The 18,311-nt window shown below is 32.3% G+C and overlaps 1 protein-coding gene across 5 annotated transcripts in view; it reads right to left on the bottom strand.

Moving 5' to 3' along the window:
• LOC143192952 (uncharacterized) overlaps nucleotides 1–18,311 on the bottom strand; it is a 277,241-nt gene that overhangs the window by 225,490 nt on the left and 33,440 nt on the right. Inside the window, exon 1 of one of the 5 annotated variants that reach the window (XM_076398816.1) lies at nucleotides 16,854–17,166. The exons of 3 other annotated variants lie outside the window; for them this stretch is intronic. The gene's annotated coding sequence lies outside the window, so the exon portion shown is untranslated. Of the gene's footprint in view, nucleotides 1–16,853; nucleotides 17,167–18,311 lie in introns of those variants that run through there. One more of the 5 variants, XM_076398810.1, reaches the window with a different exon arrangement.

Below are 18,311 nucleotides of genomic sequence, written 5' to 3'. Positions count from 1 at the left end.
GATATTTGGGTATAATCTTATTGCTGAACTAATGTGATGGAAAACCGGGAGTAGTTCAGAGCAAAAGCCGATCAGATCGCATTTTAAGCACGCACCATATCATATGAGAAGCCGTAGAAATATTGAGGGCAACTACTTCTATGATGTAGTGATTTGTAGATGATGAGTTTGTAGTAGTGAGTTCGTCTCACATGCAGATGTCGAAGGTTAAATTCTCGGCGGGAGCTACTTTTTTTTATTGTTCTAGTTTGATTAGAACATTTGTCAAATCATATAGGCTAGGTAGCGCACCCCGGGGACTGAAGCTTTCCTTATTTTCACTGATTGTTTCTTTATTCCTATTTTTTCCCAAGCGGGCTGCAACTTTACTTGCCCTACCCATTATAATACTTAATAAAATAACTGCGTAATCTATTGAGTAAATATATAACACTTTAAAGAGAAAAATAAAATATTTTGACAAAATAATTGTACCGACATCAAAAACTAAATAAGGAACTCACAAAAAAGTAAAAAATAATCAAACTTAGATTTTTAACAAAAAAAGGTCTTAAAACAAAATATTTACATAATAATCGTTGTAATAACTAAATAAAAATAAACAAAAGCCTTAACATATCTACTACACGTATTTTATATTCTACTATATACACACAATTTAGCTTAATACTTACTTAAATCTATTTATCTATTTACAATATTATTTTCGTATACAAGAAGAGAATGGACGCGAACTCTTTTGAACATAACAGATTTAAATCGTCAATATCGTTTTGTATGTGTTTTCAACAAGTCGCTTCTTCTTTCTTTAAGCAATATTTTTAAGTAAAATGTTAATTTTTGTATTTAACACCCTTTTATATTTTTTAACTTACATACAGTGAATGTTTTTCCAAATAACCTGTATTATTATTAATTTTATTTTATTTCAGCACCGTTCATTTATATTCATTTAAAGAATAGTTGAACAAAAATATTGTTTCGAATTGGCAACACATAATAAGGTCATTGCAAAGACAAAACACCAAGTCCATTCATCATAATTTTATCTCTTCCGGAGCCTGTTACCAGCACGCCTCTGTCGAGTCTTCTTTTAAATGGTTGATGGCTTTATTAACCGTCAGCGGCCGGATGTGCTCCTTTATACTCTTGTTCGCGAATAAAAAATGTAGTAGGCTCAAAGCGTTATCGAAAAAAAGGCGAAATATAATTTCCACTAGACGCAATATTTAACGTTCTATGTAAATTGAGCTCGGAGATTACATTACAGGCATCCACCAGAAGATGCTTATTTAATGGACGCCAGTTTCATCAACTGGCTAAAACAACTTATGTCGTAATGGCATACTATTTATATGAAGTGTCTATTCAGCATCATAATATTGCGTTGAAAATAAAAAATTAACGTGCTAATGAACGCATTACTATCTAACTTATCTTAGTTATTGCAGCCTCTAAGAAAAAATATATAAAGCAAATGAAAGCATAAGATAACTTCTGTCACATTTAATACACCTGCTTCAAGCGTATTGATGCCATCACTGAATAAATATATTATATATAAAATACTTTATGAATTATACCTTTAAGGTGTAAAAGAATCCAGAAAATATATAGAGGTATATTTGGTCTAAAATTTTGTTGGGACAATTCCTATTCTAATGCGTTGATTTTGGTAGTGATTTTTTGGACTCTATGGGCAAATCATTATCTTGATTTAAATATTTTTTTCTGCGAAACTGAATTTATTACACTAATATCTACATCAAATTGGTATATATGGTTACAATATTAAATTAAGCCGGCCTAGCCGGCGCATTGGTATAGGCGACAGGAAAATCCTCCTCGTGTTGGGATAGTCGCGGGATCGAATCCTGCAGGGGTATGCCCGTAAATTTATGTTTCTGATAATTATTTAACATTTGTGATTGTTTAATATGTGTGATTGTCCTAGGCAAGAGTGTAAAATCCGACAAGGGAAATAATTCCAATTACGCGAGTAACCAGACTGGATAAAACCGGATGTCTTCTGGAATGATTTCTAAATTGGTCACTCGCCAGTTCGTAGATTTAATGCCGAGGACCGTGATTCGGAACCCACGTTAAACTGTAGGTGCAGTCGGGTTAAACGCTCGCCGGAGGAGGCTTTAAAATATAAAATAAATGTTAAGTTGACTGGTCCAATGCTGAAGGGGGACAATCCATATATATTTATTGGCAACCCAGGAAAACTAACGTTTTCATTTTGTCGTTTTCTGAACAGAAACTCTCTTCAGCTCCGAAGCCGAAAAGTTGAGAATAAACCACACATCCGCCTTTGTTTTGATTCATATTCCAGGTGAGAAACAAAGGTTCTATTCATAAAAATGACGTACAAAATCGTTACAATAATTACTGTTGTTAGATATTTAAGATTTAGCTTCTTATTTATAACAAAATAGTAATATAATCCCTAAGTTATCCCAATCTGATGAAAAAATTAAAGGGCTTACTTTAACTAAACTATATCTACGCAAATTTTATGTATTTCGATACAAGAACATCAAAAAACAATAACATTAGAACAACAACAATATATATAATTTAAAATCTAGTTAATATACTCTATGCAGTTTCAGCAAAAAGGAGTGACCTAATTATAAACCAAGATGTTAATCAGAAATTCAAAGTTGAGAATATTAGTAATATATTTCAATGGAAACCGAGAAAATAAACATCTCTTTCATAAAGAAAGTAGACGCTAATTATATCAATAAACGCATAAAAAATCAACAAACATTAATAAGACTATGAAATTTCTCTCATTCTTGTGGAATAAAAGTATTTTTTAATTGTACCGGTGAAATTTTTTCATTATTCAACTGTATACAAACCGAATGTTTTTGAAATATAGCACACATTTTAAATGATCTAGAAAACAAACAAAAAGAAAACGCGCCGCATTGTTGGAAAACAAATTGTATTGTTTTTTAATTAAATTGTGGAAATTGTCGATTACTATTGGTTCAACCTCTTTTTTAACGTTGGTCCTTCTATGCTTCAAATTATAAATAAACTGGAAATTGTATACTAATTGCTAATTTCCAAAATGTTAACCTATATTATTGTACTGCCTTATAATTACCTGTACAGTAATTTGAATTAAAACTAATTAAAATGTTTTAAATAGGCTCAGAATAAGAAAATATGTTTCTGGTTTTCTCTTATGATTCATTCTTAATAACATAAAATAACAATATAACTATTATTAAAAAACTATTTTAGTATATTTGATTTGCCATGAAATGCTACAGCTCAATTAAGCTAACATATTATAAGTAGTTTACGGAATTTAACATTAATAGTGTTGATTTTCAAAAAAAGAGAAAATTAGACAAAGTTAAGAAAATTTGGATGCATTTCTCAATGAGGATTCGTATCAACCACACCAATGGTTATTAATATTATTTCTCCAGTTTTCGTCTTTCTAAATTCGTAATAATTGCTTATCCATAAATTATTAATCAATTTGGTTTGTGTAGATTTAAGCGAATTCTTACTCGAGTTCCTTGTATTTTTTAAACTATTCTATATAATATACTTAACAATAAATAAAATGCAGAATAATATATAATAATAATATAAATTACCCACGAAATGACTGAAATGATTAGATATCTGAACTTTATGAAGATAAAATGAACTAAACTATTAACACTAAGTAAAATATTTCAATAGATATCTTGAAAATTGACGACCAACCGTAAAATATTAACAAATATATTCAGCATTTTATACTTCAATTCCCACGGCTATAAACTATGAAATAAATACTGCAGAAATAAATGATATGAACAACTGAAATGAATTAAAATTATTCCACATATATCTTGATGTAAATTCTCTGCGATCTGATTTTATCACCAGATGTTGCTTTTAAATGGTTATTTATTATATACATCACTCGGTATTTACTGCCACTAACTGGCGTATTTCCCATATTAAAATGGTTCCAGTGGTTATTTACAAGTATTTAGAACACAGACGATAAATTTAAATAGATATATCTACAATTCAAATATGTAATAAACAATTTCATTAATTTATTCATTTAGATTGAGATATCAATATTTTTGATGTGCCAAGTGTAACATTTTATATTATTAAAAGCAGATAACATTCAAAGGTGATCCAGATTTTACCGACAGGTATTTGATATTATCTAATTGAACTTTATATTGACAACAGTTCTCAGATAATAGTTTATTTACTTTGCGCTCAATGGCTAAACATACCATTGTTCATTCTAATAAAATATATATTTTTGTAGAAAAAGTGCCATCCTCTGTTATTTTTACGTTTTGCTTGCAATTTCCATTTTTTTTTATTTAAAACTGAAAATGCAGTACAAACAGGAAGTGTCCATCATAGCGATTTGTACTTTTAATCCATTTCTTAACAATATTTTGCTACATTGGAATGTTTCTGCTACAATAAGTTAATTGTTCTTGCATCAATACATTGAATAAATGTAACTGTTGTTTGTAACTACTGTCAATAATAGTTTCACCAAGTTTTAACAACTAACAAAGCTAACAAAAATATATTCTTATGTAAAGCCCTTAAAAATGAAACACTGATTTTCTTGCGGTAAATAATTAAAATATGTATTTTCTCGTATTTTTTTATTACTCAAGATTATAAAATATGCTCAATATGTTCAATATTAAAGCAAAAAGTAAGAAATCAACTTCGAAACTTTAAAGATAACACACATTTCAACGAGGGCACATTAGAAGTGGTAACAGCGGTTCCAGCTGATTGGGCAAAAAAGAAAGAAAAGAGTGAATGCAATGAAACAGATTTGAAATTGTAGAATAGTTTCCCAGCAATTCTCCTTTTTCGACAGGCTCAAAGTTACGCATTCGCTCATTTGTTCAACCACCATCCCTTAGTTTAACTTGAAATTAATAAAAGCACCGCTTGGATAACTGCATGTTCGAATCTGCATTTCGAAATTCATTAATTTTGTTGCCTGTTTTGAAGAAATCTGTTTACCTATCCCATCAAATACTTTCAGAAATATATGATGATGCTGCGCCATTATATTTCAAGAGTCGGTCTTGGTTTCGACAATATAAAAGAGGTTATTTCGATGTCCATAACAAAGAGCTGCTTAGAGGACCAAAAAAGTTCGAAAATAATTAGTTGCAAAGATTTATTGGACAAAAAATCAGCCGAAATTCTCGAAGAACTTTCAAACAGCTAAACAGTTGATGAACCAACAGTGTTCAGAGATTTACATGTGACGGGAAATGCCCAAAATGAGATAAAATGGCCACCACACGAATTAACCGAAAATGTCACTTCGGATCAAACAAAATCGCGGTTTCATCGCTTCCTGGGAAAAGGAGAGAGTATTATGGGAGGTATTGGGATCTACTACGACAAATATAAACGCAAAATATCATGAGTAATACCACTAGAACTATTAATATTCCAACTGTAGCTAAATATTCGCGGCTATGAAGTATGTGCATATGGTGAGATCAACATCAATTGAGAAAAATTAAAGTGGCGAGTAGCAGCCGTCATCATAATAGCAGAATCACCATCTTACATTGTTCGGTCACACATTGCTAAAATTTAGAAGAATATACTATGCAAATGCAAATGGGAAGCTCTGTCACATTCACACTTGTGACATGAAAATTTGACACACATGAAAAATGTGACTTGGCACACTGCTTCGAAGAAAATGGGTCGATGAGTGGATCTCTTGCAAACAAATATAGTTCCTTCGACGGAGTACCGCCTTTTTGACAGAAAGATGGAAAGAATTGTAGAAGATGATTGTAAATTTTTTATTAACATATACCGCAACAATATTTCTCAACAAATACCTTTTAAAAGTAAGAAAATTATTAGAGCACATAAAGCACCTGATATATTTAAAATTTATATAATTGATGAGAAAATTTCCAACAAATCTATGAAAAACTAATCTTTTTCAAATATATACAAAATATTGTCTATTTATAGAAGAGGAAATAGTCGTTTATTAATATATCTCCTATATTATACTATTTTCCAGTACTATCGACCAATTATAATACACGAAGAGTTATGAGACCTTTATGGAATTGGAAAGTATGCTTATACCAATTAATCGACAATCGAGAGACACGTCTTGTGCAATCAAATGAACTGCAGCTGTATTCAGGTCAATCGAAAATTCAGCAAGTCTCTAATTGGAGCCTAAATATCTCACAATGGGTAAGAGAAATCCACCGAATCGTTTATTTATGCGAAATATTTTGCAACGTCCACATTGTTAAGGTAACGATTTTTTATAAACCAGTTCGAAGTATATTGCCTCGTAAATTTAGATTTTTTCCAGTAAATATAGAAAACGAAATAAAGTAAAATGCAATAAATAAACTGACAGCTAAGGAAAGGCCCGGATTTCAAAGTCCTCGAACAAATTTGAAATTGCGATAAAAACTATGATAACGTACCTGTTCGTGCAACAAGTACCACTTTTAAGTGAATTAAAAATTTGGAAACATTCAATATTTCATTGAAAAGTCCCAGGCCTACCATATTATGACACATTTTTTTGAAAAAATATTTTTTTTATTCAACATAAATCCCTTCAAGGGCGATACACTGATTGTAGCGACTCTTCAAATTTTCTATACCATTTTTGTAGTACGATTTGTCCTTTGCTTCAAAATAGGCCTCAGTTCCGTCGATCACCACTTCATTCGACGAAAATTTCTTCCCAGCGAGCATTCTTTTGAGATCTGAGAACGATTTGGTCGCTGAGGGCCAGATCTGGAGAATACAGTGGATAAGGAAGCGATTCGAAGTCCAGTTCATGAATTTTTGATACGGTGCAAAGTCTTGGTGAAACAGCACTTTCTTATTCTTCAAATTCAGCCGTTTTTCGGCGATTTCATCCTTCAAACTATCCAATAACACTATGTAATAGTCGCTGTTGATGGTCCTTCCTTTTTCAAGGTAGTCAATGAAAATTATTCCATACGCATCCCAAAATAGAGACACCATAACCTTGCCAGCCGACTGTTGTGTTTTTCCACGCTTTGGGGCGGGTTCATCGTGTGCAGTCCACTCGGATGCCTGTCGATTGGACTTTAGAGTGAAATGATGGAGCCATGTTTCATCCATTATCTCATATCGACGCAAAAACTCGGGTTTATTACCCTTGATGATCTTCAAACATTGCTCCCAATCATCAGCTCGTCGTTGTCTTTGGTCAAAAGTAAGATTGCGCGGCACCCGCTTTGCACAGAGCATTATCATATTCAAATATTCGTGCATGATACGTTGTACACGTTCATTTAATATCTTTAGAGTGTCTGTTATTTGATTCAATTTCAATTTACGGTCATTCAAAATCATATTGTGGATTTTTTAATGTTTTCGTCGGTAACAACGTCTTTTGGGCGTCCACTGCGTTCACCGTCTTCGGTGCTCATTTTACCACGTCTAAACTTAGCATACCAATCATTGATTTTGTTGATTTTCCTGGGGCAGTGTCCGGAAACTCGGCATCAAGCCAACTTCCTTCTTCCACTGTATTTTTTCCCTTCAAAAAGCAGTATTTTATCAACACGCGAAATTCCTTTTTATCCTTTTTTTCACAATAACAAAAGTTGTTTTATTCAAAATGCTATAATTCATAAACTAATGATCCGATAGTTGTCTAATTTATACACGCATCTTTTGAGGGTTAGGGCTAACTAAAAAACATACGGATCTAATCATAGTACCCTCTATGTGTCAGAGGGAACTTTTCAATTGACTTGTTAATAAAAAATTCTGAAATGGTATGACGTTTCGTATTGAAATGCTAAATATGCTGGATTGTCACAAAATTCTTAAAAAATGTCACCAGAAACACTAGGATTGTTGTAAGTAATAAAAATGCAATAATATAAACGACTATATAACAATTACCAACATCCCATAATATAAGTATAAACGTTATTCATTAATAATATTATAGCTTAATTCCAGTTTAACCAATATCACTTTATTTCTATTTTAAAGATAGAAAATAATTCCATTCCACTCGATAGTCATTAAAATTCATAGTTCGTCTTGCAATAAGCTAATAAATGACCATTCCACGAGCCAAGTTTGGTTTTAATTGCATTCGGCTTCTTAAAAGATGCCGTAATTAAATTGTTCCTGCATACAGTAGTACTATTTATTTATAGAATGTAAAAACTGACCCAAATTAATGGCTTAAATTCATTCTAATCAAACGAGTAATATAATGTTATTTTAAATGTTGTCTCATTTGGTTCATGTTGAATGAAGTATACATGACATGTATGCATATACATGTCATGTAACAGAGTCCAGACGGTCAGGCCATGTGTTTTTCTGTCCACCTAAGTGGTGAAAAGGCGAACGATTTAGTATGTTTTTGCCCTCAGAGCCTCTTTGTATTGCCATTCAACCAGTCTTATAAGATAACTACCGCAGTCAGCAGGATTCCGTGGAAATTAGGCAAGTTGACGTTGAATTGGCAATCGTTCCACGGTTACTTGAAGCGTCTTTTGATGTAGTTAAGTGGAGTTTGGGCAAAAGTATCGCAGCTGAAACTGTAAGGTCACAAAAGTGAGATTGACAATGATCCCTAGCCATAAACTATACGAAATAGAAACATTCATAATTCAAAAATACCCCTAGTCTGTGGATTCCGGGCCCTTACATCACGGTTCAAGGTAAAAGGCCACTAAAACGACTGACGTTGCTGTGAATTATCATAATATGTTGGAATTAAACAAGGTAAAAAACGAAAGAAGAAATAAAGAACAGAAGCTTACAGTTCAGTGTTAACGGTTACCAAAGGGTGCCATTTCTAAGATCTTCAAAGCCAAACTGGCGGAAAGAAATTGAAATTGAAATCCAAACTGAAGAAGTAATATATTTTTAATGGCAATTAATATACAGTGAGTTGTTCTAAATAAAGGTTTTTATTGAATAGAGCAGTCATATTCATTATCAAATAGATATCAAATTTGTAAATGTTCTTATTATCTCAATTATTTCAGAAAACATTGCTTCAATGAGCACAAGATAATATGAAGAAAATCCTTCGAATTAAATATTATTTTGAAACATAACGTAGAGCCTAGAGTGGATTTTGGGTCAGCTGGGTCATTAACCTGTATCTAATCCAAAATGGAGTTATAGTCTTCACATGTTGTGTTGTAAGAAAACTGGGAGAAATTGTCACAGACATGGCTATTTACAAACAGACACGGACTTATTTAAATGTCAAATTCTGCATAAATTTATTTCACCATCAATGAAACGGTCTCTATTATTCGTTATACAAAAACAGTTCGTGACCTAACTTTTATAAATACATGTAATAATTGCTAACAATATTAGCATAGTGATATGGTTTGTTTAACACCTACATATAAAATGTTAAAATTCAAGTTCCAAACCTTGTTATTACCAAAAACTGCAAAATTAATATTATTAGATCTAAAGATTGAATTAGATTAAATCAGTGTATAGTGCAACATACAAATGAATAATCATCATTTCAATACAATAATACAATTAATCGAAATAATGTGTCTACACAAAAAACATGTAGACGTTTTACTGTCTGAATTCCCGGTAGATCGAGGCAGAAATATATCAAAATAGTCCTGTTATGTCTTGATGCACAGTTAGATTATAATAAGAAATTATATGAGATATTTTGCTCATATGTGGTCTTATACTGTTACGATTATTTATATACAACAACCGACGACTTGACATAACGGTAAATTAATAGATTTACCTGTCGGTACGTAGAGATTTTTAAAATTTCTATCATTCTGTGATAATTTCTGTCATCTTTATTTAAGTTTATGCTCTGGGATATTAAGAGAAATTTTAAGATAGCATACAAGGTGGCAAGGTAGCATACAAGAAATTAATATGGGTAGGGGTGTAAGGGGGTAGGCGATGATGCTGTTATTTTATTTTTGTCTCTTATTAGCTGCTATATCAGCCTTGATGACAGAAATGCTATTTGTTATTTGCATTTCCAATCAGATGATTATAGCCCCAAATGTAGAGGAGCATTACAAAACCAAGATGAAATTCCTAATTGTACAACGGCGATAATTGAAATGAAATGCAAAAAAGGTACATTGACACATTATTTACCGGAACCGGAAAGACATTATAAAATGGAAAATGCAAAAAATGGAAAAATGTATTTATTCAATGTATTGGCCTTTTGATTATATACATCTCTTCCTCTGTCAAACTTTCACGAAATGTATGTTAAAGTAAAAATAAATGCCATATTAAAAAAGCATTTTCCCAGGTGTTGGACTTTCCCCATTGCTCGTAAACGGTCGCTAATCATTTCTTGGGCCTTATTTAACGCTTTTTTCAATTGTTTTTGAGTTTGGGTTGGGTCTTCATGTAATAACTTTTGCTGTTTGAAACTGAAAATTACAACAGGTGTTTTTTCAGTCGATTCTTTTTAAATTGACCGCACTGTACCTTCAACTTCACGTAGGAACCAGACAATATAACACAACTAAAAAGGATAATTATAAATATTTTTGTTATTCTGCTATTGCTAAAACTGAACAGAGTTAGCATCTATCTATAGGCAATATCTTATTCACATTTGTAACACTCCGTAATTCATTGAGGTTTCCTAATACATGATAACATACTAAAATGAGAAGAACGCCAAGAATTAATATAGGAATATAAGATCAATATCGATATTAAAAAACAATAATTTGAAATTGAATATAAAAATGGAAAAAGAAAGAAACCGATAATATATTTTTGGTAGAGATCTTAATAAAAACAGCTCATAAAGTTGGGAAGATGCGAAAAAATACAAAAGTCCGTTACGAAAGACCAAAAAAAAAACAAATACTAATAATGAAATAAAAATGGGTCTTGAATATGAGTTTTTAATCAAAACGTTGTAAAATGACAAAATAGAAGAAATATTATTTGACCGTGAGTGATATTCAATAAGTACAGCAGCACTGTAAGAAATAATTTCTGGGCAAACGGAAATAACATGTAATAAAATATTTTTAATACAAAAATTCAATCTCCCTCAAAAAATAAATAAGGAACTCACAAAAAATTAAAATCTAATCCAAATTAAATTTTTAACACAAACAAAAATATTATAAAATAAAATATGCACGTACTATAACTATACTATAATATTGTAAATAGATAAATATATAAAGGTATTAAGCTAAATTGTGTGTATGTAGTAGAATATAAAATACGTGTAATAGATAGGTTATATAAGGTTGTTGATTATTTTTATTTAGTTATTACTAAGGATTATTTTATTTTATAATGTTTTTTTTTCTGTTAAAAATCTAAGTTGGATTATTTTTCAATTTTTAGTGAGTTCTTTATTTATTTTTTGAAGCGGTTAATTTTTGTTTGTTGAAAATATTTTATTTTTCTCTTTTTAGTGTTAGATATTTACTCAATAAATTATGCATTTATTTTAATTAATATTACAATGGGTAGGCCAAGTAAAGCTGCAATAAAGAAACAATGATTGAAAATGAGAAGGCTTCAGGCCCCGGGGTGCGCTATCTGCCTAGGTGATTCGACAAATGTTCTAACTAAACAACAAAAGCTTATTGTCCCCCACGGGTATCGAACCCGCGACCTCCGCTTGAGAGCTAAACGCTTTAACCATTACATCATAGAAGCAGTTGTCTCCAATATTTCTACCAGGTCTTGCTGTATGTTATGCTGTAGTTAGTTAGTGCTTAAATAACAAACTGAATGGTTTTGATCATTGATCGACTTCCCATTTTCCGTCACATCAGTTCAGCAATAATATTATAGACAAATATCTGATTATTTTAGATAAATAATATGTGAAAAATGTGTAGGTGCCTTTGAAATTTGAGCGTTTCCCTCGATTTTTCCCAAAAGATCCTGATTTGGTTCCAATGGAACCACCTCTTTTTCGAAGTCGATTCGCAATCGAAAATACCAAGGATATGGAATATTTGGAGTTTAGGAAATTTGTTTATTAAAATTAATGGAAGAAAATATTACAGCAATAAGACTAAACAAGAGCAACTTAACCTAATTGTTAAATTCGATGGTTTTGGCATTTTCCCACATAAAATAATAGTCCGGTTATTTAGTATCATTGATTTATTCATTTTATACAAGCACTAATGATGCATCGTTATGAGTACCTAATGGGAGGAAATAAGGAACACTTCTAAAGCCAAAATGACAATAATTTAGGGACATTTTTCCTAACCAGCGATATTGATTGAAATGGAGATGTAAGTCGAATACAGTCATTAGAGAGATCTTTAGGAATTCTCAAATATAAGAATCTTATTTCTAGGACGTGGGCTGAATTTATGATCTATTAGTTCCGTTGAGGGAATCTGAATATTGATTTTATCACATATCTGTTTGTGCAAAACCATGCCAGCATACTATTTGCGTATCAAGACAACCTAATTTAGTATTCTATAAATTCCGCTACGCTTTTATGGGGTAATAACATAAACAAGGTGACAAGATATTTTATTAGGTTACTTCACTGTTATTACTCTACATAGATATTATGTCGTTATATTTTATAGTAATGATATTTATACATACTATTACTAAATAGAAATGGCGAACGGATTCCTACCGCTTCATTAGAAAACTGAAATAGTCGTAAAGTCTGCGTTGGTTACTTCTTATATTAGGCAGTCGTATTAAGTACTCGCTATGCTCGGATCTTAAGCAGTTTAAAACATTTCCCGAATATTTTCAATAATAATAAAATTAATAGTAAACATAAATATTTAATTACAGAAATACTATAGTATGTTCGTTTACTGTAATTTTATTACAGATATAGTAAAATATAACGATCTATATGATAATTATAAAGCCAAATAGGGCTCTGTTTTCTTTCGATAGTGGTATAATTGAATTATTTAGTTATTACTAAACATATTACTAAAGCTAACAAGCCTTCCATGTACAAAATATCTCTTATATAGCGGTTAACAACTATTCTTAAACTTAAACAATATGAAGAGACAAAGAAATGGAGGTGATGAAGGCAATGATGATATAAACTAGATAAATTCGAAGGACTCTAAAGTATGTTAAGCATAAACTAAAATAATCTAAAAAGGTATTTACAAGTTATACGTTTACAATTTTTCAGCTTTACATTAAAAAAATTTAAGCAAATTCGACATGCTTATAATTTGTACAAAAGTACGCTAATTGAATTCAACATAAATTAAGATTTTATATTTTTGATTACAAATTGAACGGACGTTATGTTTGAGGAACTTTATTTACCGAGTAGTGTAATAAAAGCTAAAAGATATCCAAAATCTCCATCTATATCAAACACTCCATCTGTCTCGAGAAGCTAAAACCTAAAGTATCTAATTCAAAATTACATATTAGTGATTATGATTCGAGTGACAAACATGGTTGTTGAACATTTCCAGAAGGTCTTCTTACTATTACAAAACTTGAGCTTATAAAACAAAGCTAATAAAAACGAACTTCTAGATCATAAATCTAACATAGGAAAAACTACCTGTGTAGTTTATTTAAAGAACACAAGCAAAAACTGGATAGAGTGGTCCAGTTGCCAAGGTTACGCTCATAATGTATGTGAAAATATTCCCGGATATCTTGACTATAGAAAAATAATAAGATATCTTTAGTGATGGGAAGATTACAATGGGATGCATTCCTTTCCACAGGATCCTGCTCTATCTAGAAATAGATTTTACAAATAAACAATTATGATAATATATCCATATATGGAAGTATTACTTAACCAAGATCCTATTCATAATTATAATTCAGTGTGCTTGATGTTCCTAATTAAATTGAAATATATAACATGTGTTTATTCGGTTAATGAATGTTTCCTTTAATTTAAAATTATTTTCATTTTGTTTTTAAATGTTTTTGCTTTAAACCCTAGACCCTGCATCTTGTTTCATAACTTTCCTACAAGAACAATAAAAACAAAACCCGACTTTAATAATATCACAACAACAATCATAAAATCATGATAAGTTAACCTCTAATAACTCATAACATAAATCTTATACTAAATTAGCAATCGATCGAACGGTAAGAGCTGATGATAGCAAGGGAACAAATTTATTTACGTCAAATTAGAAACAATTAAATTAGCTATTGATGAACATCTGTCACGGAATCATTCACATTATATGGCTGTTGCTAAATATTATTATTACTTTATAGATTATCTTTGAATAAAATTACTTAAAACCGATAGTAAGTTGCATAATAATATACAAATTGCAAGCAGTAAAACGCATACATCTTAGAGAGGTCAAATAAATTTTAAGATGTTAAATTAGATGTAAAATTAAAGATCTTAATATTAGAAGCCAAACGTGAGCTGAACATAACACTATATGTATTCTAACAAAAAAAAATTTTTGTCAAAAAAATTTAACCGACTTCAAAAAATAAATAAAGAACTCACTAAAAATTCAAACCTAATCAAACTTTGTATTGAATCATTGTAATAACTAAATAACAGAAACAAAAATCATATCTAACCTATCTACTACACGTATTTTAAATTCTACTATATACACACAATTTAGCTTAATACCTACCTTGTAGTAGGAATAAAGAAACTATGATTGAAAATAAGGAACGCTTCAGGCCCCGGGGTCCGCTACCTAACCTAGGTGATTTGACAAACGTTCTAATCCAACCAGAACAACAAGAGAAAGTCGTCGCCCCCGCCGGGAATAGAATTCGCAACCTCCGCTTTTGAGCTGAACGTTCTAACCACTACACCATAGAAGCAGTTGCCTGCAATATTTCTACGGTTTGTCATATGGTTAACGACTTACGGTCGTCCGTTACATCAGTTCAGTAATAACATTATTCAAAAATATCTGATAACTATCTGGTAACAAAGAATGATGTTGATTTGGCAGCCACCTAAACATCGATACATGATATGATTCATTCCTACTGCACTACCAAATCGAATGCCAGCCAACATTCTACATCGATGGCAGAACATTCCGTTCAAGCTATAACAGTGTACCTTTAATAACGCTTAAAATATGGTTGTTGCTGTAATTTCTAGACGAATACATCAGTACATTACTTTCAACCATTCCAATTTCAGCTCACTCCAAAAAATGCTCAGACAGATGGATTTATGGCTATAAATATATTGCTCAGGTGTCGATATGGATAAACTTCTGGGATTAACCCATAACTTTTTGTACCTGGGATTGTCGTACTAAATCTATTTTTAACTTTTCCTATTTCTACTAGACAAGCAGTGAAATTATGATCATAAAACGGTTCCAAATGACATTTTCATACAACTTGTGTTATAGTGTTTATACCGCCTAGGAACAGACATTCTAATACGTCAACTGCTGAGCTCTTTTGCCTTCGACCTGGATCTTCATCGGTCTTGAAATCTGCTACCTGAAATGTTTTGATCCTCCGGGCTGTTCATTGGCATAAAAATCATCACTTTTAAATAGTATATATTACTAATGATGAAAAATGGATCCATTACTAAAATTCAATGCGAAAAGATCATGGAGACCACCTGGTCATGCATGAACTTCAACCACACAGACGAATATCCATGGCTCCTAGCTTATGCTCTATATTTGATTGATTTGCTGATCCCACAGCTTGGTGTGGTATGAGCTGCTAAAAGCCTAGGAACAGACATTCTAATACGTCAACTGCTGAGCTCTTTTGCCTTCGACCTGGGTCTTCATCAGTCTTGAAATCTGCTACCTGAAATGTTTTGATCCTCCGGGCTGTTCATTGGCATAAAAATCATCACCTTTAAATAGTATATAATACTGATGATGTAAAATGGATCCATTACTAAAATTCAGTGCGAAAAAATCATGGGGACCACCTGGTCATGCATGAAGATCAACCACACAGACGAATATCCATGGCTCTTAGCTTATGCTCTATATTTGATTGATTTGCTGATACCACAGCTTGGTGTGGTATACTATGAGCTGCTAAAAGCCTAGGAACAGACATTCTAATACGTCAACTGCTGAGCTCTTTTGCCTTCGACCTGGGTCTTCATCAGTCTTGAAATCTGCTACCTGAAATGTTTTGATCCTCCGGGCTGTTCATTGGCATAAAAATCATCACCTTTAAATAGTATATAATACTGATGATGTAAAATGGATCCACTACTAAAATTCAGTGCAAAAAAATCATGGGGACCTAGCTTATGCTCTATATTTGATTGATTTGCTGATCCCACAGCTTGGTGTGCTATACTGTGAGCTGATAAAAGCTAATGAAAATATCAATTCGGATCGCTAACAATATTCTTTTTCAGCATGACAAAGCTCAACCACATGTTGCAAAACTGGTGAGAACATACTTGGAAATATTAAAATGAGAGGTGGTATCCCACCCGCCTTATTCCCCAGAGCTTGCACTTTTGGATTCACCATTGGATTATTACTTGTAATTGTTACTTTCTTTCGAGATGGAATCAGTCATAAATTCAAGTTCAAATTAGAAAAAAACCTTGGGAATATATTTATAGGCCCATATTACAACAGTAATTCTATGCAAAAAAAGAACTGTTTGTTTTACTAAAATAATAGAGCATTGTAATATATACATAACATTGTATTTTGCTGTTTCGAAAAGAATTATTAACATTGTATTCAATTTAAGAATAGAAATAAACAAAGAAATGTCTGGTTACTTTTATTTGATAAATTGTCGACAGAAAACAGTGAGCCAGCCTGCACCGGAACCAAAATATGGCAATTTACCTTAAGTTAACGTCATCAAGATAATTACCAACGAACTCCGTTAGACAGTTTCATTATCGGAGTAACCGAAACCATAAAGTTAACCAACGCGCCAGCGCATCGAATCGCATAATTCCCGGCACCGTTGATAGCGCGACGTCGTCACACAGTTAGGTTCTGATGGAAACACGGGCTAATTACGTCCCGCCGAAGCCTAATTATATCCAAAATTGGAAACATTCGCACGAAATGTAGTAAAATAAATAAATCGCGTAGTAATCTCATGTTACGAGAGCCATGACGGAACTGTACGCCGTTCTTTCCACCAGCGACTGGCTTTAGAAACAAACCCATTCATGGCTCGCGGCGACCGTTACAGTTCACAAGCATAAAATGGTCAGTCTTGATGTTTGACTGGTTGCCTACGTCAGAAGATTGAAGTTTGTTACATTATTGTTGCTTGAGATTAATTTACATTCAAATTACCTTTTATATAAATACTAGCACACCCGACAGACGTAGTCCTGTTCTAATGGTGGGTACAGAATTTCGGGGCGAATTTCGTACGAAAATTGAAAATGCGCATAAGCAGAACTGAATTCGTGATGAACAGGTTTCAAAATTGGTTCAAAGTTGTAGTGCGTATGCACTTTGTTTAGTTCCAGTGTTCGCCACAATGACTTTCAGCGCTTAGCGACGAACAGAACGCTGTTCCAGGAGCCGCGGATCTGGCCAACAATATTATGGCGATACATTGAGGTTTGACCGGCCAACACCAACATTTGATGATACGCTTGGCCTTCAATATTGATGTTGATTTGATGATGTATATCATGTACAAAATTGTAACTATTCTCTTCTGAACGATTTTTGTTACTTCAAATGATGTTATTTGGTAGTGAAAATTGAATTTAGGAATATTACCCAAAAACAATTGCGACTGAGATGTGGCCCCAGGAAAACGTGTTTTCAATTGTTGGTTCCGTTTGCATATTTAATAACGGAAATAAAAATGGTTCTGATCAACAGCAAATAAATGCCGCATTTTTACAACATGCTTGCATTTTATCCCATATTGCCGACGATGATTTATGCATGTACGAATAGTCCAACATGTCAATTGAAAAGTTCTCGGCCCACCATAGTAAAATATTTTTTTGGCAAAATATATTTTTATTCAACATAATTCCCTTTCAAGGATGATAAACTGATTATAGCGACCTTCCAACATTTCGATGCCATTTTTGTAGTACTTTGCTTTAAAATAGGCCTCAGTCTTGGCGATCACCTTTTCTTCCCAGCCGGCATTCCTTTGAGATCTGAAAACAGGAAATAGTCACTGGGAGGCAGATCTGGAAAATACAGTGGATCAGGAAGCAATTCGAATCCCATTTCATGGATTTTTGCCATCGTTTTCACTGACTTGTGACACGAGGCATTGTCTTGCTGAAGCAGTACTTTCTTTTCCTTCAAATGCGG

The sequence above is a fragment of the Rhynchophorus ferrugineus genome, unplaced genomic scaffold (assembly GCF_030347505.1).
Source record: "Rhynchophorus ferrugineus isolate W39M unplaced genomic scaffold, kcgeb_rfMv2 rfM3, whole genome shotgun sequence".
NCBI classification, from domain to species: Eukaryota; Metazoa; Arthropoda; class Insecta; order Coleoptera; family Curculionidae; genus Rhynchophorus; species Rhynchophorus ferrugineus.
This window is presented reverse-complemented; position numbering and strand designations above follow the sequence as displayed.